Raw genomic sequence first — 24,486 nt, forward strand, 5'->3', positions numbered from 1 at the left:
GTATATGTGTATGTGTGTATGTATATATGTATGTGTGTGCATGTGTATATGTGTATGTGTGTGTATATGTGTGTGTGTATGTGTATGTGTGTATGTGTATATGTATATGTGTGTGTGTGTGTGTGTTTTCTGGAAAGCCCCATGTCCTCCCATACAAAGGGACATCCTTCCCCAGGCAAGCCAACTGGGTCTTCAAGGTCCTCAAGTGCATCAACCCAAAAATCCTTATCCCAGGTCTCGGGGTCCTGCCCAGTCCTTGCTGGGGCCTTGCCCTTGGTGTTGAAGGCTGCCTGGACTGCGGATGCAGTTACCAAACAGTGGGCCAGCTCCGCAACTGTCACAACATGGTCCCCACAGTTGTCAGGTCGGGGCTAGTGTTTATCAGACGATGTGTTGTTAAGGAATCGTTTCCTTTTAAAAATTTTTATTTATTTATTTTATTTAATTGAAAGGCAGAGTGATGGGGAGATAGGGATAGATAGACAGACAGGCTGGGCCAGGCCAAAAGCAAGAGTCAGGAGCTCCATCAGGGTCTCCCACATGGGTGGGAGAGGCCCAAGCACTTGGGCCATCTTCCGCTGCTTTCCCAGACTCCTTAGGGAGCTGGTTCGGAAGTAGAGCAGCCAGGACTGGAATTCGGGCTCCGACAGGGGATGCTGATGCTGCAGGCGGTGGCTTAACCAGCTGTGCCACAGCTCCAGCCCCATGGAATAGTTTTCTAAAAAAATAAAAATTTTGTGGACTGCTGAATTACTAGGAAAATAAAATAAAAAAGACATCCATGACACAAGTCCAATTTTCGAAATTAGCAGATCTAACAGATGTGAAATGATGGTGTCAAGTTGCTGTAAAAATTTCCATCTGCTTACTCTTGGTTTCTGCTCTTGTCAGAAGTGGGCATCCCAGCGGGCCCTGGGGGCTGATCCTGGCACCCCGGCCACCTTGCATAAATCAGTGCACCGCGCTCCGCCTGGACCCCGCCCCCACGCATTTCAGCACCGGTGGGAGTTCCCGCCTCTGTGATTCCGGGGCATGCATGGTGGCATTGCGCCCCTCCCACTCATCACCAGCAGTGGGATTCTGCTTCCCGTCCGTCCGCTGGGCCTACGACCCTGTGCCAGACCTCATGCGGGGGGATCTGCCTCCGACCCATTTTCCGCCACTTAACGTCTTAGATGAACTCCTCCCGGAAGCAGGACTGAGCAAAAGGCACGAGTGCATGGAGTTGACTTGGGAGGTGAGCACAGGAAACATTACAGGGGTTGGGGAGGTGAGACAAGGAAGGGAAGGACGCGGAAAGGGGTACAGGGATGTGCAAGTCACTGCTGGGGGGACCCGTGCGCCCTTCTGCTGGGAAACTTGGGAGCAGGGGAAGACATTCCTCAGAGCCGTCTTCCCCAAGGCCTGCTGGCTGGCGGCTTCTCCTGGCCACACTGACCTTCAGAACTCCCGGACTTCCCTGTGGACCTGCAGACTGCAAGAAAGCTCGCAGCACCCCCGGGGCCTGGGTTTAGGACTTCTCCGTGGATACCAAGAGCTGCAGATGCTCTCGTCCATTATATAAGATGGTGCCCTGTTTGCATCTCCCCAAATACTTTAAATCATCTCTAGATAGAAAATATCTGGTCCAATGCAAATGCTATGTCTTGTAAACAAAAGGGTCCATTTTAAACACCTTCTTGACCTACTGGAAAGAGCAGCAGAGACAGAGATATACAGAGAGAGATAAAGAGAGAGAGAGCTTCCATCTGCGAGTTCATTCCCCAGATACCCGCAACAGCCAGAGTTGGACCCGGGAGAAGCCAGGAGCCAGGAACCCCATCCAGGTCTCCCACGCGGTAGCAGGGACCCAAGCACTTGAGCCATTGTCTGCTGCCTCCCAAGATGCATCAGTGGGAGGCTGTATTGGAAGAGGAGGAGCTGGCACTTGAACCAGGCACTCTGATGTGGGGTGCAGGTGTCACTGCGCCTGCGTCGAGTGCCCGGTTAGCAGCTGTCTACACTGCATCGAATACGGAGTCACAGCAGGCAGTCTGTGTCTGTTCAGTGCAGATGCAATTTATTTACTTTTTGAGTATTTTGATCTGCATTTGGCTGCATCTGTGGGTGCTGAGCCTGCATATCTGGAGGGCTGACTGGCCGCGCCGCTACCAGACACCACTGGTGTGTCCCAAAATAGGGCCAGCAGCAGGGTGCTGACGGCACCAACGGAGGAGGCAGAGGCACGAGGTGAGGCCCGGGGCCTGTGCAGCCTGCCTGTGTCAGGGCCTGAGAGCTGCCAGCAAGCTGCAGGGAAGAGCAGGCTGAGAAAACAAATGTATGTGTTGAGCAGAGACTCTTCAAGTGGGAGCGGTGCGGCTGCTAGTGCGGAGGGAGGTGTGGACGATGCTTGACAGCTGGGACTGGGCGGGGCTGTCTGTCTCCTGAAGGGGGAGGGGCAGAGTGACCTGCGGGGAGTGAGCTAGATCCAGGGACTCCTGGTTCTCCCAAGAGGTGTCCAGCCCTCCCTGCAGAGGTGGCTCTGAGGCACGGGGTGCACGGCTCAGCTCCCCGCGTACGGCAAGCGCGGCCGCGGTACTGGCCGCCGTCTTCCTGATCAGGTTTTGTCTGAAGTGCTGTCTCTGCTGCTTGAGACGCGCCGAGCTTATCCGTGGCGCTCTCCTTTGTCCAGGCTGAGGGTCAGGCCTCGGGGTGTGTGATGAGCACGCTCCTTTTATAGCCTGTGCTGGAGCCACTGGCACACAGGGAAGGCGCCTAGTCTCTTTGAAAGGAACAATGTCATTTGAAAAAAAAAAAAGATTTATTTAGTTATTTGAAAGCCAGAGTTACATAGAGAGGGAGAGGCAGAGACATGGAGAGGTCTCCCATCTGCTGGTTCACTCCTTCAATGGCCGCAATAGCCAGGGCTGGGCCAGTCTGAAGCCAGGAGCCAGGAGCTTAATCCAGGTCTCCCATGTGGGTGCAGGAGCCCAAGCACTTGGGCCATCTTCTGCTGCTTTCCCAGGTGCATTAGCAGGGAGCTGGATTGGAAATGGAGAAGCCAGGACTCAAACTGGTATCCGTATAGGATGCTTAATCTGCTTTGCCATAACGTTGGTCCCAATTAATGTTTTAAACCACTGCTTCTTCCACCCTCTATCTGTAAGCCCAGAGCAGGCAGCCACGTCCATCAGTGGGCATCATGTACCAAAGGGAAGTGCACAGGAGGCCTGGACACCTCCATCCACCCACTTCCAAGTCAGAGGGCATGCGGGGGGTCCCTCATCTGCCTCCACCCCTTGCCTTTCACAAGCGGGATCTGCACACCAGACTTCTATCTGCTGGCCTCTGCCTGCCTAGCTAGCACCTTGGACAGGGACACGCGAGGCTATTTCTCTCCGGGGGACGATTTACCCCTTGCTCTGTGCATGTCAGCACAGCTCTTAAATTTCGAGGACAGTCGGATGAAATTGGATGTAGCCAATTTGCATCTCCAAATCGGTTTTGTACACACGGGTGCGTGCACGCTGGTCTCTGGGGACGAGGGTGGGGATTGGTGTCTGACAGCTCGGCGGGGGCACTGCTTTGTCTTTGGGCAGTGGGTCACCTCTCACCTCAGTTTCTTTTTATGGAAATGGGAGTGGGCAGGGGCCCTCTGAGGTCTGCTCTTGCTTTAGAGTTCCATGGTTTTATATCTGTGGGGGAAGAGGGCGGTAAGAAAACCAATGGTCCATGTTCAGCTGTGTGGCTGAACCACAGCCCAAGTGGGGAGAGTGAAAGCACTCTGAACAGCCTTGACCTTGGACCCAGGCACAGTGCTCGGATGTCACGGTCATTTTCTTTGAGCTGCAACATAATACCTGGGGCAGGGTAATTTATGAAGAAAAGCAGACGGGTTTGGCTCATGGCTCGGATCAAGGGGTCACATCCGGTGACGGCTTCTGGCTGGTGGAGTCCTGGGAAGGAGCAGGGCATCACATGGTGACAGGTGTGTGTGTGTGTGTGTGTGTCCACCACAATCTCTCCCTTTCCTGGTAAGGCCACCAGGACTCACTCATATCCGAGCCACAGTGTCCCCCTCGGGGAGACCGAGGGAGCTGCCCCTGCAGGCTCAGCGTGGCTGGGGCTGGCTGCGGGTGACACAGGAGGTTGCTTGTCCCTGGGCCCCTATTACCTTCTCTGGGAAGTGAGGCTCCTAGGGCCAGGGAGTCCCTGGGATGCACTAGGCGCTCTTGCCTCTTAGCGTCTGCTCCTTTCCTTCCTGGGAGTGTCCTGGATCTGAGGAGGCAGCTTTGGGCAAGAGCCCTCCACGGCTGGAATCTTCTCACCTCTCCGTGCGTGTTCCCGCTGGCACCTAAACAGCTCAAGGACTCCTGTCTTGCACTTGTCCTGTCTTTCTGTCTCTCTTGCATCATTAATTTTTACTTCTCTGCTCTCTACTGGAGTGCTCCCATCAGAATGCTAACATGCTATAATATCTCTAGGCTCGAAAAAAAAAAAGAGAGAGACTGCCTCCCCAGACCCCCACATCGCTCTTCTGCTGCTGTTCAATTTCTCTGCTTGCTTTGACAGCGGACTCGTGGAGACGTGCTGTTTCGGCTTCCTCGCCTGTAATTCTCCAGGATCCTGCTCAGCCCACACCTGCTTTCCCTACTCACCTCCTGCGCCCCCCAACAGCTCCTGGCAAAGTCGCCTGGTGGTCAGTGGTCAGTGTAGAATGCTCAGGTTGACCAGTTAGCCGCCGCTGTCCCTCTCAAGCCCAACCCTCCCTTTGGCTCACCGCAGATCTTTAACCCGCATCTCTGCTGTGTTTTTCTTGTCGTCTTGGCCTCTTCGTGTCGCAGCTCCCCAGGGCTCTATCCTCAGACCTCTGTAGGCCCAGCTCCGACTTCTGAACCCTGATTACAGACCCACGTGCCCAGCTGGCCCGAGGTCACCGTGGCTGTCTGTCTGCATTTGACTTTAGTTCATCCTCGGCTGAGAAGCCGGCAACTCGGATTTCCCTGTCTTAGTCGTGCACAATTAATTTTCCCAGGAGTTTAGATAAAAAAAAATCTTGATGTCTGTCTGTGTCCAACTCATCTACAACACAAAATTGCTCTGCCTTTCCGTCAGTCCTGCCTGTGAGCCCTTCTGCCACCTGCCCCACAGCAGTCTGGGGGCAGGTCAGTGCTGGCTCCGGTTGCCACGGCCCACTAACGCGTTTCCTTGCTTCCAACCTTCCTCCTTGTTGTTTAGAGTGATGGAGGTGGTGTAGAAGGTTAATTGCGAAATGTTAAGAGGCACCATGCACCACCATTCAGGGCGTCCTCGTCTCTCTCGCAAGAGGGCTCCCAGGTCTCTGTCCCAGCCCCACTGCGCTCTGAAAGGCTCTGCACGGCCCCTGTGCAGGCCCTTTGCACCTTCGCCTCCCTCTGCCCGGACTGCTCTTCTCTGAAGACAATCACGGCTTTTCCTGTCTTGCTTCTTTCCTTGCTTCTGTGGAGGCACAAGTGGTTCCTCCCCCGAGAGCCTGCAAGCCCACCCACATCATCGCCTCTGCCATTCTCTGTGCTCAACTTTTTCTTCTTCGTTTTTAAATTAACAGCCTTATTGAGGTGTCATTGACACAGAATAAGCTACATATGTTTGTGGGTTTTGACACAAGTATGCATCAGCAAAGCGATTCTCACAATCAAGATAATGAACCCATCCATCACTCCCAAATGGATTTAAGAAAAATATTTATCTATTTATTTAAGAGATGGATAGACACAGAGAAAGAGGCAGGGAGACAGAGAGGAGAGGGAGAGTGAGAGCTGCCATCTGCTGTTTAACTCCCCAGATGCCTGCAATGGGAGAAGAGCCAGGCCCTGAACACAATGACTCTGATGTGAGACACAGGCATCTTAACTTCTATGCCAAATGCCAAGCCCTGAATTCCAAAGATTTGCTGTGCTTCTTTGTACCTGTCTTCCCTGCACACCACCCACCCCCGCCCCCCCTGCCCCACATAAGCAATTACTCCTGCGGGCCTGTGTTGTGGCAGAGCAGGTTAAAGCCGCAGCCTGCGACGCTGGTGCCTCTTATGAGATGAGCACCAGTTCGAGTCCCGGCTGCACCACTTCCAGCTCAGTTTCCTGCTAATGCTCCACGGAAGGCAGCAGAAGATGAACCAAGAGTTTGGGTCCCTGAACCCACACGGAAGACCCAAATGGAGCTCCAGGCTCCTTGTCGTAGCCTGGTCCAGCCCTGGCCGCTGTGGACTCTCCCTCCCTCCATCCCTCCCTCTCCCTCTCTCTCTCCCTCTCCCTCCCTCTCTCTCTCCCCCTCTCCCTTCCTCCCCCCCCTCTCTCTCTCCCTCTCTTCCTCCTTCCCTCTCTCTCCCTCCCTCTCTCTTCCTTCTTCCCACCCCCTCTCTTTCTCTCACCCTCTATCTCTCTTCCTCCCTCCCTCTCTCTCCTCCTCCCTTTCTCTCTCTTCCTCTCTCCCTCCCCCTCTCTCTAACTCTGCCTCTCAAATAAATAAATAAATAAATCTTAAAAAAATTCTCTCTGCCACCACAAATGCGTTCACATTTTCTTGCCTTTTATACAAGTGGAATCACACAGTATAGATTCTTTTTTTCTTTTCTGGCTTCTGTTATTCAACGGGTTTGGAGACCTATCCACGTGGTAGCAGTATAGGTGATTCATTCCTTTTTAATTGCTAGATAGTTGCTATATGGGGTATTTGTAGTTTCTGTTACTACAATGAAGATGCTAAACGTTGATGCACAGACTGTTGTGTAAATGTGTGCGTATCTTTTCTGCTGGGTGAGTACCGGGAGAGGTTAATTCAGGAACCCATTCAGGGTCCCCTGGGACAGGATAACATGGCAGGCATCTGTTTAATTCTCAAGAAGCCACCGCCAAGGCTCACCAGGCTAATCCTCTGCCTGCGGCACCAGCACCCCTTGTTCTAGTCTTGGTCGGGGTGCCGGATTCTGTCCCGGTTGCCCCTCTTCCAGTCCAGCTCTCTGCTGTGGCCAGGGAGTGCAGTGGAGGATGGCCCAAGTGCTTGGGTCCCTGTACCAGCATGGGAGACCAGGAAGAAGCACCTGGCTCCTGGCTTTGGATCGGTGCCGTGTGCCGGCCATGGGGGCCATTTTGGGGGTGAACCAATGGAAGGAAGACCTTTCTCTCTCTCTCTCTCTCACTGTCTAACTCTGCCTGAAAAAAAAAAAAGCCACCACACTGGATTCTGGAGCGCTGGTCCCCCCAGCACCCAGCAGTGTATGTGAGTCCCCCTTCTTTTGCCTCGTTGCCAACACGTCCAGCGATTTAAGAGGATCGGTGGTGGTACTGCACTGTGCGTGTTCTACATTTTTATCTGCTATTTATTTATTTAATCTGAGAGGCAGACAAGACAGAGTTAGAGAGTGCGTGCCCAACTGCTGGTTCCTTCCTCAAATGCCCACATGAGCCAGGGTGCCAGCAGCTGGGAGCCAGGAATTCAACCCAGGTCTCCCAGGTGTGTGGCAGGGAGCCAATTTCTCCAGCTGTCACCTCTGCCTCCCAGGGTCTGCAGCACCGGGGAGCTGGAGCCGGGGGCAGAGGCAGACATTGAAGCCAGGCACGGCCGTGTGGGGCCTGGGTGCCTCCACTGCTGGACCAAAGCCCGCCCCTTGTTGTGATCAGAGCTACGGATTTCCCCGGTTACTAATTCAGGTGCTCGTGTGTGACCCACGGATCTCACTTGGTTGATCCCGAACTACTTGGCAAATGCTCCCAACCATGGTGGCTTCTGCGGCTCAGGAGTTGGGCGTGGTTCAGCCGGCGCCCTGCCTCGGGAAGCACCCTGTTCTGAGCTTGTCCCGCGGCCGGCAGCCCTGATCCCTTGCAGCTGTGCGGCTGGGCCGGGCTGCTTGCGGCTGCACCACCCGGAGACTGCTCCGAGCTCCTGGAGGGGCTTGCTGTGCGTATCTCGCCTCAAAACCCACCGTGGTGCTCCTACAGGAGAGCAGCAGGGAAGGACTTCCCTCTGCAGCCTGCAGGATGGAGTCGGTGGCGGGAGGTCCCCACGGAGTGATGTCCGCGCACCTTTGCCGTGGTCTGGCTGCCGGAAGCAAGTCACGGCTTCCACCTGTCCCCAGGGAGCGGTGATTCCAAGGGGACGACTGGCTGGAGCTCACCTTAGGGTGCGCACACCAATCTGTGGCTTCCTTGGGCTGTCGATTTTCTTGTTACTGCATTTTGAGAGTTCTTTTCTTTCCTTTTCCTTTTCCCTTTTCTTTTCTTTTCTTTTCTTTTCTTTTCTTTTCTTTTCTTTTCTTTTCATGAGGGGACCTTCGAAAAGCACATGGAAAATTTCTAGTATTAAAAAAGATGGATGATTTTCAAAATATTTTTTTTTGCCTCCGAGTAAGCTTGCCTATTAATTCCATTTCCACGAGCGTCTTGCAGTTCCCTTGTGTGGTCCAGCTACAGGTTCTTTAGCGGCTGTGTGATTGCCCCAGTCTGAGGCGCGTCCTTTTGTTCTCTTGACAGTGTTTTTTCGAAGATCAGGAGTGTTGCCTTTTGGTGTACAATTTGTTCCTTCACAGATTATGCGTTTGCTGTAGGATCTAAGAAACCTTTGTCCGACTCAGTGTTACAGAGGGTTTCTCCTGTATTTTCTTCTATAAGTTTTGTAGTCTTAGATTTTACATTGAGGTCTATGATCCATTTTAAAATACTTTCAGTATATGATGCCAGGTTTGGATCAGAGCTCATTTTTGCATATACACATACATTTGATGGGTTTATTATAATGTTATATAAGTTATACTGTTATATCATGTATGATGTTATATATAAATTATAATTTATTATAATGTCGGTATCAAGGTAATGGTGGCCTCAGAGAATGAGCTGGCAAATATTCTTCAACTTTCTAGGAGGGTTATTATTGGCTGTTATTTCATTGTTAAAATGTTGAAGATTGTGCCATCTAGAAATGGAATTTTCTTTGGGGGGAAAAGTTTCTTTAAGGTGTATTAGCTTCTTCACGTTATCAATTTCTTCCTGATTGAGCTTTGATAGTTGTGCATTTTTTTTAATTTATTTTATTTATTTGAAAGAGTTACAGAGAGAGGTAGAGACAGAGAGAGAGGTCTTCCATCCGCTGGTTCACTCCCCAGATGGCTGTGACACAGCCGGAGCTGTGCCGATCCGAAGCCAGGAGCCAGGAGCCAGGAGCTTCTTCCGGGTCTCCCACGTGGGTGCAGGGGCCCAAGGACTCGGGCCATCTTCTTTTTATTTTATTTTATTTTATTTTAATTAAAAAATTTTATTTGACAGAGTTAGATAGTGAGAGATAGACAGAGAGAAAGGTCTTCTTTCCGTTGGTTCACCCCCCAAATGGCTGCTACGGCCGGCGCGCTGTGCCGATCCGAAGCCAGGAGCCAGGTGCTTCCTCCTGGTCTCCAACGCAGGTGCGGGGCCCAAGCACCTGGGCCATCCTCCACTGCACTCCCAGGCCACAGCAGAGAGCTGGCCTGGAAGAGGGGCAACCGGGACAGAATCCGGCGCCCCGACCGGGACTAGAACCCGGAGTGCCGGCGCCGCAGGTGGAGGATTAGCCTAGTGAGTTGGGGCACCGGCCCCTCAGGCCATCTTCTACTGCTATCCCAGGCCATAGCAGAGAGCTGGATTGGAAGAAGAACAGCCGGGACTTGAACTGGTGCCCATATTGGATGCTGGCGCTTCAGACCAGGTTGTTAACCCGCTGTGCCACAGCCCCAATAGTTGTGTCAGCCCCAATAGTTGTGTATTTCAAAGACTATGTCCATATCATTTAAATTGCCTAGTTTATTGGCATAAAATTTTTCATAATTTCTTCTTCTTTACGGTCTGTAGAGTATGTAGTGTTGTAACCTCTCATTGTTTTTACTTTTTTAAACATTGATTTATTTATTTGGAAGGCAGAGATACAAACAGAGAGAGAGAGACAGAAAGAGAGAAAGATCTCCTATCTGCTGGTTCACTCCCCAAGTGGCCGCAACGGCCAGAGCTGAGCCAATCGGAAGCCGGGAGCTTCATCCGAGTCTCCCACGTGGGTGCAGGGGCCCAAGCACTCTGACCATCCTCCACTGCTTTCCTAGACACGTAACAGGGAGCTGGATCAGAAGTGGAGCAACTGGGACTTGAACCGGCGCCCGTATGGGATGCTGACCCCACAGGTGGTGGCTTTGCCGTCTATGCCACTGTGCCAGGTGGCCTGTGCCCGACCACTCTCACTCCAAATGCTGGTGTTCTGTGGCTTCTCTTCGTTCTCCTGAGACTCTCAAAGAGCTCTCTTTCAGTTCCCCTGAGATTGCTGCCCGGTTTCCTGTTTTCTCCTTCACTGATTCTTCACTCTGATCTTTTGTTTCTTCTATTTATTTTGGGTTGACTTTGCTTTTCCACGTTCAGTTTCCTAAGGTGGACACCAAAGATTGGAGTCCTTTCTTCTCCTCAAATGTGGTCACTGCTGAAAATTTCCCTGCGAGCCTGAAATGTTCGCTACGTCGCGTTTTCATTTTCATTGTGTTGAGAATAATTTCTATATTGCATTTTGGTTTCTCCTCTGATTTGTGAGTTGCTTTGAAGAGTGTTAGCAAATATCTGCACGCTTTCTGTTATTGACTGTTAGGGTTTGGATAGGATTTGGCCTCCCCAAACTCATCAACCCCAAAGTCCTAAATGGGTAGTTGATGGATTAATGGGAGCGACTGGATTGAATTAGGTTGCTGGGGTGGGGCCCCATGATGGAATTTCTGGTAGCTTTGCGGAGGGTGGAAAAGGGAGACCACACAAAGGGCGAGGAAGAGCAGGTGGCCTGTGCCCCTCTCTGCTCCCTGGCCCACCCCGTGACTGCGTCTCACCACCTCTGGCCTCCCCACACACCTGAACCCACGCCTGCCCAGGTTGAGCCTGAAATCAACCTTCCTCCATCCTGACAGGCTCCTGTCACGCCTTTCAGTGGTGGCGTGCGTGAGCTGGCCGATGCGCTCCCGTCTCGTCTCCTCCTGTGTCGTTGGACAATGCTCCCGTCTCGTCTCCTCCTGTGTCGTTGGACAATGTGCTTTGTCTGACTCGAATGCTTTAGAAGTGACTTCCGTGTCTGGACTAGAACACGGGCCATCCTAGTTGATGCTCCGTGTGCACCTGAGAGTATCGTGCTTCCTGCGTTCACTGGGTGGGGTTCTCCAGAACCATCGGTGATGTCAGATTGGCCACTCCTGTTACACCTTCTATAGCCTTACTGGTTTCCCGTCTGTTGTTTCTGGCAGCTTTTGAGGAAGAAACACTGAAATTCTTGACCAAAATTGTGAATTTATCTATTTCTCCTTGCAGTTCCATCCATTTTTGCTTCCTATATCTCGAAGCTTTTCTAGGGGCATTATTTTTTTCTGGATTGCTGTGTCTCCTTCACGAATTGATCCCTGTGTCATATGAAATGACCCAATTCACCTCTAGTTATTTTTTCTGTATTAAATTTCATCTGATGTTAGTATTCACCCTGGCTTTCTTATGATTAGCATTTAGTATGATATATCTTTTTCCATTCTTTCACTTTCAACACATTGGTGATTTTATATTTAAAGTATGGGTGTTTTTTTTCTTTAAAGATTTATTTATTTGAAAGGTAGTGTAACAGGAGAAAAAGAGAGAGAAGAGAGAAAGGGAGAGGAAGAGGGAAAGGGAGAGGGGGAGAGAGAGAGAGAGAGAGAGAGAGAGAGAGAGAGAATTCACTTCCCCAGTGGCTGCAATGGCCAGAGCTGGCCCAGGCCACAGCCAGGAGCCTTGAACTCCATCCAGGTCTCCCACATGGGTGACAGGGGCCCAAGCACTTGAGGCATCTTCCACTGCCTTCCCAGGTGCATTAGCAGGGAGCTGGATCAGAAGTGGAGCAGCTGGGACTCCACCTGGCACTATGATGTGGAATGCTGGGACAATGCTGTGCCACAACGCTGGTCCCTAAAGTGTGTTTCTTCACACAGGTGGGTCTTGCTTTTTTCCCCAGACTGTCTCCATCTTTCAAGTGGGATATTTAGACCATCACGTTGAATGTGAGTATTGTGTGGTTTTTAATCTATTGCCTTGCTTGCTGTTTGCTCTTTGTCCTAACCACTCTTTGCTCTCATCTTGGTCCATCATAAGACCCTTTGGGTTAATTCATTATTTTATTATTCCACTGTAAGCTGATTATCCGTGACTTTCTGTTTTGTCATGTTAGTGGTTGCCTTAGGGTTTACAGTTCACATATTTAACTTCTCAGTCTACCTTTAAGCCATAGACATGATTCCTTTGTAGTAACCCTACAGTGTGGGGCCGGTGCTGTGGTGTAGTGGGTAAGGCTACCGCCTGCAGTGCCAGCATCTCATGTGGGCGTGGGTTCGAGAGAGAGGTCTTCCATCTGCTGATGCACTCCCTAAATGGCCTCAGTAGCTGGGGCTGGGCCAGGCCAAAGCCTGGAGTCAGGAGCTTCCTCTGGGTCTCCCACGTGGGTGCAGGAGCCCAAACACTTGGGCCATCTTCTGTTGCTGTCCCAGGAGCCTTACCAGGGAGCTGGATCGGAAGTGGAGCAGCTGGGACTCGAACCAGCGCCCAAGTGGGATGCCGGCACTGCAGGTGGAGGCTTAACCTTCTATGCCACAGTGCCGGCCCCTGGGTAATTATCTTGAAAAGACATTTCCTGGCCGGCGCCGCGGCTCACTAGGCTAATCCTCCACCTTGCGGCGCTGGCACACCGGGTTCTAGTCCCAGTCGGGGCGCCGGATTCTGTCCTGGTTGCCCCTCTTCCAGGCCAGCTCTCTGTTGTGGCCAGAGAGTGCAGTGGAGGATGGCCCAAGTGCTTGGGCCCTGCACCCCATGGGAGACCAGGATAAGTACCTGGCTCCTGCCATCGGATCGGCACGGTGCGCCGGCCACGGCGGCCATTGGAGGGTGAACCAACGGCAAAGGAAGACCTTTCTCTCTGTCTCTCTCTCACTGTCCACTCTGCTTGTCCAAAAAAAAAAAAAAAAAGACGTATCCATGATCAGAAGCAAATCCTATGTGTTTACCATAGCTGGGCCCCGTCCTCCTCTCTGGGCGTCTCCATTTTCATCTGGCCTCATTTTTCGTCTGCCTGCAGGGTTCCCCTTGACAACTCCTGTGCCCCAGGTCTGCTGGTGACAAACGCTTTCACGCTCTAATCGTCTTCCGAGGCGTTAGCTTGCCTTTGTTTTTTTAAAGATATGCTTGCTTCTGAGAATTCTAGATGGGAACAGCTTCCTTCCTGGAACGGGAAGACGGTGCTTTCGGGCTTGTGCTGTTTCGAAGGCGGCGTCTGCTGCAGCAGGGACGCACACGCACAGCGCGTGCCTCCCTGGCGGCTTCTTTTTGTGATCATTTCTGAGCAAACTGGTTCTCCGTGTGCCTCTGGAGAGCTGGTTCATGGAGCTTGTGCTTGGAGTCTGCTGGGACTGTTGAGTCTGTGGCTTTGTGGCTTGCACAAGACTTGGAAGAACTCAGCTGTTCTTTGTTAAATGTTTTTCTGTCCCTCCGTCCCCTCTCCTCTTTGTTTGGCTTCAATTACAGACACGTGAGGATGCTTGAAGTTTTCCAACAGCCCGTCCTGTTTAAAAGAAACTTCTCTTGTCTGAGTTTCATCGTGTAGAGTTTGGATGGACACTCCTTCAGGATTTCCGGTACTTCCTCCTGCAGTGGCTGGTGCTGTCTGTATCCCACACGGTGGAGTCCTCGTTTTCCCCTCTGGACTTCCATCTTTTGCTGTGCCCTCCATGTCCCTGCCTTGTGAATTATGCACAGCGTCTGCACCAGGATCCGTGCTCGCTGGTTCCAGTGTTTTGGGTTGGTTTCCATGGGCTCCTCGTCCGCCTCCTCTAGGCTCGGCTTTCCCCGTTTGTTGGCGTGCCTGGCCGTTCCTGACGGGGTGCCAGCCATTGTGCATTTTACTGTGTTGAGGGCTGGCGAGTCCTGTTCTGTGGTGGAGCTAGTTTATTTGGGAACAGCTCGACCTTTTGCATCTCATGCTGGGGTCTGCGGGCTTCGTCTGCGGCTTATTACTCCTCACTGCCGGGGCGAGAGCCTGGAAGCAGGAAGCCCGGGGTGGGGGTACAGGCACTGTTCCAGGCCCTGGGGGAGTCCGGTGGCTCCATCCCTGGGTGTGCCAGGGCGGGGGGAGTTTCCTGTGCACACCTGTGCCCATCAGCACTCAGTGGGTGACCGGGGGGGGCATCTCCTCATGCCCCGGGCCCCCCCCCAAACCTCCGTCCTGAGAACTCCAGCTGCTGCCCTGGTCTCCCTGGGCTCTGCACTCTTTCTCTGCAACTACTGAGGTCTGTGGACCCCTCTGACTGCCCGTCCTTGGCACCCACAGAGAGGTCTTCTCCCCGAGTCCTGTGGGGTCATCTTATTTGTGTCCTGTCTCCCAGGGATCACTGTTCTTTCTTGCCTGGTATCCAGTGGTGTTGTATTTTTTTTTAAGTAAAGATTGTTTATTTGTGAGACAGAGTGATTCAGAGAGGAGAGAGAGAGAGAGAGAGAGAGAGAGATATCTCCCATATGCTGGTTTTCTCTCCAGATGCCCACATGACTGAGGCTGAGCCAGGCCAAAGCCAGGAGCCCAGAACTCCAATGAGGTCTCCCCCATGTGGGTGGCAGAGATCCAAGCACTTGGGCCATCCTCTGTGCCTTCCCGGGCACATCAGCAGGGAGCTGGGGCAGAAGCGGAACAGCTGGGACTTGAACCGGTGCTTACATGGGACGCCGGCACCGCAGGCGACAGCTTACCACACTGCGCCACAACGCTGGCCCCTTTGGGGCCATCCTTCTCATATGCGTGTGCCTGCGTTCTTTCTACCACTGAGCCCCTTGTCCCCAGTGTCACCTGTTAGGTGCCCAGTAGTGAATGGAGGGAGGAACGCCGCAGACCCAGCCACGTGCGCTGGCCGTCAGGTCTCCTCCTCTGCTCCTGCCCCTGCTGGCTCCTGTCAGACACACCCTCTGCTTGAAAAGCCCACCTCGGAAGCCCCAGCTCCCCGCTCCCCACCTCCACACACCCTTCTCTATAGTTCCGGCTGATCCAGGCCACTCCGCCTCCACATCCTCCACACCACAGAAGCGACAGCACCCTGCTCCCTTATTTTTTTATTTATGTTTTTATTTATTTATTTGAGAGGTAGAGTTACAGAGAGAGGGAGAGAGAGAGGTCTTCCATCCGCTGGTTCACTCCCCAGTTGGCCGCAATGGCTGGAGCTGCGCTGATCTGAAGCCAGGAGCCAGGAGCTTCCTCCGGGTCTCCCACGTGGGTGCAGGGGCTCAAGGATATGGACCATCTTCTACTGCTTTCCCAGGCCATAGTGGAGAGCTGAATTGCAAGAGGAGTTTGCTTTCCTTGCTTGGCCTTGATCAGATGGTGGGGCTGAGGCTGTGGTACAGTGGGTAAAACTGCCACCTGCAGTGCTGGTATCTCATATGGGTGCCGGCTCGAGTGCCGGCTGCTCCGCTTCTGATCCAGCTCCCTGCTGATGTGCCTGGGAAAGCAGTGGAAGATGGCCCATGTGCTTGGACCCTTGCCTTCGGGAAGTGAGAGGCCAGGGTATTTTCCTCCTGATCCCGGGTCTGTTCCCAGCCAGCTTGGGGAGACTTATCTCAGAACAGGCCACCCCCCCACTCCCTCTCCCCGGCCAGGAGGTAACTGTGTGTTTGAACATGGGATCTTTTAAAAAGGATTATTTCGAACATTATTTATTCTTCTTCCTCTTGGAGCTGATGATTTTGGGGTATTCAGCACTAAATTAGAAGCTGCACTTTCTCAACAAACTCATTTAAAATATTTATTTATTTGAAATAAAATAAATAAGTGATGGAGAGAGAATTAACAAGGGAGAGAGAGAGAGAGAGAGAGAGAGGGAGGAGAGATCTTCCATCCACTGGTTCACTCCCCAAATGGCCAAACAGCCAGGGCTGGGTCAGGCTGATGCCGGGAGCCAGGAGCTCCACCCAGGTCTCCCATGTGGGTGGCGGGGGCAGGGTTGCACTGGGCCGCTTCTGCTTTCCCAGGTGCATTAGCAGGGAGCTGGACGGGAAGCACAACAGCCGAGACTCACGATGGCGCTCTTACGGGATGCGGCATAGCAGGTGGTGGCTTAACCTGCCGAACCAGCACGCTGGTGCCAGGGAACTCGTGGATGAGGCGAACCATGGTTGAGTGAGGGCTTGAGGAACACACGTGGGGGACATTCTCCCTGCATTTCTTCCTACCGCGCTGCCCCCAGCACTGTTGACTCTGTGTAGACAGCCCAATTTGGGTTTGCGGCAGGCGGAGGATGCTAGTCTGAATCAGGTAGAAAGGAAGCATCATCCCCAAGATCTCGCTCACAGCATGTAGGAGGGTTAACATGGGGCCCCGCTGCAGAAGTGAGCCTCGTCCTCCTGACACTTAGTCCCACCAGAGACCTGGGTTGGAGAAAGCCCAGGCAAAGACCACATCAGAAGCACCCAACCAGGACCTTAGCACATTCAGAGAAATTCTACCCTGCCTGGAAAACATTCAGCTATGATACAGTTTAGTGAGATGACTGAGTGTGGTTGATAGATCTTGTAATAAAAACGGGTTTCAGGACAGTTACCTGGGGATGGAGAGCGGCGGGCCCTGCGTCCGGCGGACTTCCTGCAGGCACCTGTCTCTGACGCCGGTGTCGGCTCTTAGCGCAGCCTCTCGCGTGTGCAGCTGATCTCCAGGCTGCCGCTGGGGGACCGTCATCTGTGCCTGGCACTGTGGATGGAGACTTCCGGAAAGTGGGGGGTTCCCAGCCCCAGGATCTTGCTCGCTAACACTGACAGGACAGAAAACGACAGCGTATCCCACACGAGACAAGGAAAACAAAGACGTTACTGCACTTGTTTCTTGCGCAGACGTACTGGGTTTGGGGCATTCGGTAGCAAACGGGGCCACGATTTACTCACAGAAGCCTGGCTTTTGTAGGCTGGTGCTTTACGTGAGGCCTGGACAAATGCTTTGATTTGCCTTCTCAGCCACCGACCTGGCCGTGATGCCCACCAGGTACAACATTACATCAGGCATGGTTGTGGACTGTTCTCTTACAGCCTATTTATTGATTATGAACCAGTGCGCAAGCTCATCAAAGACCCACAGTTCTTTTAAAAAATATTTTAGGGGCTGCCGTTGTGGCATGGCACTCAAAGCTGCTGCCTGCGACTCCAGCATCCCATACGAGTGCTGGTTTGAGTCCTGGCTGCTCCACTTCTGATCCAGCTCCCTGCTAATGCTCCTGGGAAAGCAGCAGAAGATGGCCCGAGTGTTTGGGCTCCTGCCACCATGTGGGAGAACTGTATGGAGCTCCTGGCTTTGGGCTGACTCAGCCCAGGCCATTGCAGCCATCTGGGGAGTGAACCAGCAGATGGAAAATCTCTCTCTCTGTTACTCTACCTTTCAAATAAATAATTTTTTTTTTTTTATTTTTTGACAGGCAGAGTGGACAGTGAGAGAGAGAGACAGAGAGAAAGGTCTTCCTTTGCCGTTGGTTCACCCTCCAATGGCCGCCGCGGTCGGCGCGCTGCGGCCGGCGCACCGCACCAATCCGATGGCAGGAGCCAGGAGCCAGGTGCTTTTCCTGGTCTCCCATGGGGTGCAGGGCCCAAGCACCTGGGCCATCCTCCACTGCACTCCCTGGCCACAGCAGAGAGAGCTGGCCTGGAAGAGGGGCAACCGGGACAGAATCCGGCGCCCCTACCGGGACTAGAACCCGGTGTGCTGGCGCCGCTAGGCGGAGGATTAGCCTAGTGAGCCGCGGCGCCGGCCTCAAATAAATAATTCTTAAAATTGTTTTTTACAAATACCTTCTAGAGGCAGACCAACAGAGAGAGATGCAGAGAGACAGAAGGAGAGACCGCTCCCATCACTGTCCAAATGCCTGCAGCAGCCTGAGCTAGACTGGAGCTGAAATGGGGGAGCCTGGAGCTTAATCCAGGTCTCCATGGGGTGGTCGGAACCCAACCGCGGGAGCCATCACCACTGCCTCCCGGAGTCTGCATTAGAAGGAAGCTGGAGTCGAACCTGGGTTCTGCAACATTGGAGGTGGGCTGGACAGCCACCCCCAGACTGGCAGTTCTTGATACTTGGACTTATCTGGCCAATTTCATAATCATGGTGAGGGCTCAGTAGATGGAGCAGTGGAAACAGGGACACGTTCTGAACGCCATCATTTCTATTGTCTCTCAATGGTTTGATATCGCCGTCTGGATGAGTGGGACCTGAGCCCTCTGCAATGATGAATGGGAAGTGCACTCTGTTTTATGCGAAGATGCTTCACAGTGCTCATGGAAAATGGGATTGAAAGAGAAGTTTAGGGCTGGCGTGGTGGCGCGGTGGGTTAAGCTGCCGCCTCTGATGCCGGCATCCTGTATGATAACTTGTTCAAGTCCCGGCTGCACTTCTTCCAATCCAACTCCCTGCTAATGCACCTGGGAAAGCAATGGAAGATGGTTCAAGTCCCTGGGCCCCTGGCAGCCACTGTGGGAGACCTGGATGGAGTTCCTGGCTCCTGGCTTCAACCTGGTCCAGCCCCAACCGTCGCAGCCATTTGGAGAGTGAACCAGCAGATGGAAGGTCTGTCTCTCTCTGTCACTGCCTTTCAAATACATAAAAATAAATCTTTAAAAAAGGACAAGTGTATATTGGTGGAAAATGTTTAAAACAATCCATCCAGGCATACAGGGGAGACTTCAAAACATTCCCAGGGAAGGTGTATTCTGTGAGAACTCCACACGGATTTCTAAATTTCTTTTGTGCTAGAATAAACTTCTGTTGTAATTCCATTTCCCACAAAGTTTTTGAAGTACTCTTGTATTCAGAGCACGCTCCCACTGCCTTCCAGGAGGAGAGCCCTGGAGAGACAGGAGTGCGGTCACCTCCCAGTGCCAGGGGAGACCCCAGTGCAGACAGTGCAGGAGCCACGGCACCGTCTGCCATAGATGCTTCATTCCTCTTCACGCCCCAAATTCCCGGAACAGCTGGGGCAGGGCCAGGCTGAAGCCAGGAGCCAGGGACCAAATCGGAGTCTCCCACATGGGTGACAGGAGCTCAAGTACTGGAACCATCACCTGATACCTCCAAGGAAGCGGGGATCCGAAGTGGAGCCGGGATTTGAACCTGGATGCCTGGTGTCCCAAGTGGCGTGTTAACTACTACACAAAACGTCGCCCCAGCAGATGCTCCTAAAGCTTTAACTGCTGGATGAACTGAAGTAGCACACCGCACGAACTTTGGTTCAAAGTGCCCAGGTTCAAGTCCAGGTCTGCCCTCGCTCGTCGCGCCTCATTTTCCACCGTGACCACTAGCAGGCCGTGTGTCCTTGGCGTGTTTACGTGACTTGTGTGCAGGGCTCTGAAAGTAGCCTGCCATCTGTGCTGGCTTTGAAAGCTCATACGTGTTGGCCTGTGTGCTTATTAACATAAAAGATTTCCTTGTGGCCATTCTGGGTGCTGGGGCCTGGCTCATCTGCGTGCTGGAGCTGTCCCCAGCCTCCCTAGGGCAGAATGTGGGTCTGCCTGCCTGCCGCCACCTTCCACTGGGGAGGGACGGCTTCCCCGCAGCTCAGCACCTACCAGGGGACAGCTCCTTCCTCTCCCCTCTGCCAGTGCTTCAGGTGCGTGGGTTTGCCACGGCTGCCCGGGGCTGCCTGTCCTGCACACACCTTCAGGGGGTGAATAACCCTGAGCTCATTGCCTCTCGGTGTGATGAGAATAAAAATACATGCCCTGTGTTGGCTTCGTCAGCACACGCACTGGACTTGGAGCGAGATGGAGAAGATTAGCATGGCCCCGGAGTGAGGATGGCATGCAAATTCACGAGGCCTTCGATATTTCTGTACCAATTATCACTCGGAAAGCTTGCTTTATCTCACGAGGGGAAGTTCAGGCTAGATTCAGTACCCGGTTTTCCTAAGGACTGTTTTTAATAAAACAGCAGTCACGCCTAATGTAGCATTTTTGCTAAAAAGGCGCAGACTTTGCTCTTTCTTGCACCTTCAGGAAGTGGGCCCCTGAGCAAGGGTGCGATGGCTGAGGCGGGGGTGCAGGGTTTTCCACGCGAGCCAGCGGCTGGGAGGGGACCTGCAGGACTGGGGTGATGTCATCGGTTACTCAGCCTTGCGTGTAGCCCTGCTAAGGGGCTGGATTTTGACATCTTTATGGATAAACAGTGCTGGAATATGAAACCAAGGACGCACGGGCTGTCTTATCCTGTTTTGTAAGCCGTGGTCACCGCTGTCTGTCTCGGGAGCCCTGCAAATTGCCTTAGGGGCCGCCCGTCTCCCCTCTGACCCTGCCCACCGTGACACGTCGGGGGCACACGGGTGGCCGATGCCTCCATCCGTCACTTTTTCTGCTCTAGCCCTGCCTTCCTTCATGCTCTCCCTGTTTCTTGGGTTTCTCCTCTATTGTCTCGCCTTCCCAGAATCCCACGATTGCCCTCGAGACTGGACTCAGTAATGAGCCGCCGAGGGTGGCTGTTGTCACCCACTTTCCGGAGAAGCAAACTGAGGCCCTTCGGGGGAAAGTCAGAATGCCCGGCATTAGGAAGCCGAGGCCGGGTGCGGGCGAGGCTGCCTCTCCTCGCTGCTCTCCTGCCGCCCGCAAGTACTTGCAGAAAGAGCTGCGCCGGGCACGGCAGGATGAGCTGATGAGAAGTGAAAGCCACACTCCCGTCTTTCCTGGGGAAAGGTCATATTTATGGAACATTTTGGTCAGCAGGGTGGAAGTAATCTGTAGCGTCCATCCCAGTTCCACTGTAACCTTGATTAACCGCGACTGGTTAGCCCGAGTAATTGAATTGTCAGGTTAACTAAGAGTCAAGCCCGTAGGCTGAGCTTTTCCACCCTGGATTCTGACCATTTTCCAGTCCCGGCCCCTCTGAGGCCAAGTGCATGCCGGGACCAGAACTTCATCTCTGTCCTCTGGGCGGCACGTGCAAGGCACAGAACACAGCGGGGGTCCCTGGTCCTGCCTCCCGATTCTGTTGAGTGACAGGGCTCTTCGGGGGCTGTGGGGTCAAGGCTGGCATTTCTCCGTTCTCTCTGGGCGAGCCGGCAGGTGGACGACGCAGCCAGGACAGGGCGCTGACCGACCTCGTGTGTGGCAAGCGTGTGCGTGCTCCTCCGTCCGGCCCGCTGGCCAGCAGGCACAAGGCGCTCACGCCGTGACTCGCCCGTTGCCACTGAAAATAGACGGTCCCTGGTTTTATTTTAATCCTGCTCGAGTCTGAGCTGGCAGGATTCTGCTTCATCACAATTTTGTTTGCCTGCAGAACTCTGTCATTTCCCGTAACCGCTTATTAAGTCTCTTCCATACACAGGAAAATGTGTTGGGCGTGGCGAGCATGCAGGAGGAGGGAGCCGGGAAAAGTGGGTGCCTCTTGAGGCTGATCGCTCCCCACCTGGCCTGTCTATGCCCTTGTCTGTAGGACAAAGCCGGGGCTCTGGCTTCACACCTGCCTCGGACTTCCCACAGGACTCATCAGTAGCGCCCCAACTTTCCTAAGCCTCAGCCGGCTCGTCTGTGCAGCGGGGACACCAGTGGTCCCGCAGAGCTCCGTGGGGGAGGGGGGAGGTGAGAGGCGATGCACGGAAAATTCTGGAACGTAATCGGTGCTCGAAGAACAGGAGCTGGTCACGTGGTGCCTCTGGGCGTGGTTTGCCCAGAGGAGCAGGGCCCATGCTTCATTCCTCCTCCTTTTCACAGCTGTTTTGAGAAGGGGATGGTGTGCATTTCTGGGACGGCCCCTTGTGCCCCAGGCTGAAGCATGAAGGCCACAGTAAGCTGTGGTCCATGGGCACGTGTGTCCACAGATATGTCCAGCTGTGCAAACACAGGCTTGAGTACCGCGTGTGAGTAAGGGCCAAGGTGTGTGTGTGTGCGTGTGTGCGCCGTGGCCAGGGTCTGGCCTGCATTTCATACAGTTTCACAGCCACCCAGAGATTCGCACACTGTGCACAGCTCATTTTGGCTCACGGATTTGGAGGTTCCCAGGCCAAGATCAGCTGGGTCTCGTGGACTTGACCTCTTGCTGGTAGAGTGCAGAGGTGGCACAGGGCGTCGAGTGGCAGGAGACAGGGGCGGAGCACACGTGTCTGTCCTCGTCTGTCCACCAGGAGTCTCCCCGGGGCCTCCACAGTGGAGATCTGATCCAATCCAAGCCCCTCCCAAACAGCATCCCGCCTCTTAGCACTGCATGTTGGGGGGCGCATATTCAAGCCACAGCGTCTGCTTTTCTTGGGCTGCAGGCCCGGCTCCCCAGGAGCACCTTGCCTCTCCAAGTTCTCTTTCCCATCCCTCTCCCTCTCTCTGCCCAATGTGGGTGAGGCAGGGAGTCAGGAAGGGACAAGGAACTGAGGACTGGCACCTCCAAGCCCAGAGCACTGCCCGCCTCCCACCCCCCTCCGTGCAGGTGCAGCCAGACGGAGACCTGGGCACACCCACTGCTCGTGCGCCTGAGCCTCTCCCTGCATTGCCTGAGCCTCTCCCTGCATCGGGCATGGGCCACCTCCATGGAGACCACCACGTGTCCTGCAGCTGCGCCCCAGACCCGGCTTCCTTTGCCTCTTCAGTCAGGCCCTGCTGCTCTGAGCACCACCCAGCCTGGATGGGAGTGATTCTCTCTCTGGGGGTTGCCTAAAAATAATCTTCCCACCTTCCAATAAATCCTGCTATGCCCACAGCTCCCGGTTGTATTCTCACATGCCGGGAGACGAGCACCTGGACTTCCTGTGACCAGCCGGGGTTCTTGACCCCCAACAACATAATTCGGGGATCCCCATCCCCCAACACTCCCCTCCTTTTCTCTTTGGTTTTGACCTCCCTAGCCCCTCCCCCTGCCCCCAGCCCCTCCCTCTGTGCTCTCCTCCAAGCCTCAGCTGTCTTTCACCAGCTGGATTTTCCTACCACCCCATCCCCCCACCGAGCCTTTAGCACCCAGCTGCTCCGTGGGACACAGGCTCAGCCCATTGCCAACTTCACTTCAGGTGCAACCTGACCACGCGCAGGCTTGTGCCGCAGGGAGAGGCAGAAGCAAATGTGCAGAGAGATGATGCATGCGTTGGAGTCACAGCGACCCACAGCGCTGAGCTGCCGGGGTGGGACAGAGAGGAGCAGCCTGAGAACCCAGGAGAGGGCGCAGGGCAGGGGAGGGGGTGTGGCCCCATGAGCAGGTGTGCCGGGCGCCTGAGTCTCTGTGCACAAGCCAGGTGCAAGGCCAGGGGCTGGCAGGGCTGGTTTCTGGGCCGGGCTCTCTTCCTGGCCGCCTTCCTGCAGTGTCCTTGCAAGGTCGCTCCTCCGTGTGGGCAGACAGAGAGAGCGCTCTCTGGTGTCTCCTGGTCTTCTCCAAAGAGCATCTGTCCCAGGACCTCACTTAACACTCGCACACACCCTCAAAGGCATGTCCAAGCACACTCGCTTGGGGGGTTCGAGCTTCAGCAGGAACTTAGCGGGGGACACAGTTCAGTCCCTAACACACCCCTCTATGCCCCTGGAGGGCTGCCAGTTCAAAAGGGGCCTCCTCTCATCTGCCTCCCTGCCCCCACCCCCTAACACAGAGAGGAGGGAGGGGCAAGGGGGTCATCCTCACCACAGCACCCAGCCTCCAGGGAGAGGTGGAGGAAGACAGGACAAAGCAGACGCAGCGCTGGGCTCCTTCAGGCCCTCAGCTGCAGGCTGGGAGGGGAAGAGCTTTAAATGGACCCAGAGAGAGGCTAAAATCCAAATGGACCACAGGGTTGTAGAAGGGCCCTGCTGTGCACACAGCATGGAGGGGCAGACGGGAGGGCCCAGCGCCAGGGCACGGCCGCCATCACTGTGCGGGACAGACTAAGTCCTTTGCCATCGCAAGGAGGTTTTGTCGTCCGGGGGCCGAGGGGACAGGCAGGTCTCCCTCTGCAGATGTGCTGGGCCCACAGGGCGCAGAACCCCGAGGGGAGTAGGCTGGGGTGGAGAGCAGCCCTCGTGCAGGGCTCAGTTCACAGGGTGGGGGCAGGAGGAGCCTCCTGGGGGCAGGAGGGCTTTGGCCGTCAGCCTGGGGCAGCCGTGGCCTCTCTGGGGTTCACAGTGGTGGAGAGCAGGGGAGAGCTGGCGGACTACACAGCCTCGTGTTTTGCCACCAAAGGCACGAAGCACCCCCCGGGCACCTGCGGTCAGCAGGCTTCTGAGATGAGGGGGGCGACGGAACACAGGGAAGGTCAGGATCTCACAATGTCGCGGGGCCTCTGAGTGGCGTCGACGCAGCCTCCAGCCAAGTCCTCGCCATGCCCTTTGTCCGATTCTGCTGGGCCGACACAGCTCCACTAATGTGAGCTGAAGCCTGGCGGAGCCGGTGCGTGTGTGCGCGCACGCGCGTGTGCAGGGGAGGCGTGTGAGTGGGATGCGGGAGGGGCTGGGGTCAACACGCTCTCCGTAGCCCCCATAGCCACCGGGGCAGTCCTGCCCACTGTGCCAGCGCCTGTGT

General features: G+C 54.3%; 1 long non-coding RNA gene and 1 other non-coding gene across 6 annotated transcripts in view; both read left to right on the forward strand.

Moving 5' to 3' along the window:
- Positions 1-13,819, forward strand: part of LOC149124956 (uncharacterized) — a 38,392-nt gene extending 24,573 nt beyond the window's left edge. For 3 of the 5 annotated variants that reach the window (XR_016211803.1, XR_016211805.1, XR_016211801.1), the window contains 3 exons: positions 892-1,237; positions 11,963-12,031; positions 13,545-13,819. This is a non-coding gene — a long non-coding RNA (uncharacterized LOC149124956). Of the gene's footprint in view, positions 1-891; positions 1,238-4,551; positions 5,664-11,962; positions 12,032-13,544 lie in introns of those variants that run through there. The other 2 variants (XR_016211802.1, XR_016211804.1) reach the window with 2 other exon arrangements.
- A 5,934-nt stretch (positions 13,820-19,753) lies between these two features.
- LOC127488279 (U6 spliceosomal RNA) lies at positions 19,754-19,860 on the forward strand. The gene has a single exon (XR_007915876.1). It is a non-coding gene; the product is annotated as a U6 spliceosomal RNA (small nuclear RNA).
- Positions 19,861-24,486: the final 4,626 nt, after the last annotated feature.

The sequence above is a fragment of the Oryctolagus cuniculus genome, chromosome 8 (genome assembly GCF_051225735.1).
Source record: "Oryctolagus cuniculus isolate XC-2025 breed Fujian yellow rabbit chromosome 8, ASM5122573v1, whole genome shotgun sequence".
Classification (NCBI taxonomy): Eukaryota; Metazoa; Chordata; class Mammalia; order Lagomorpha; family Leporidae; genus Oryctolagus; species Oryctolagus cuniculus.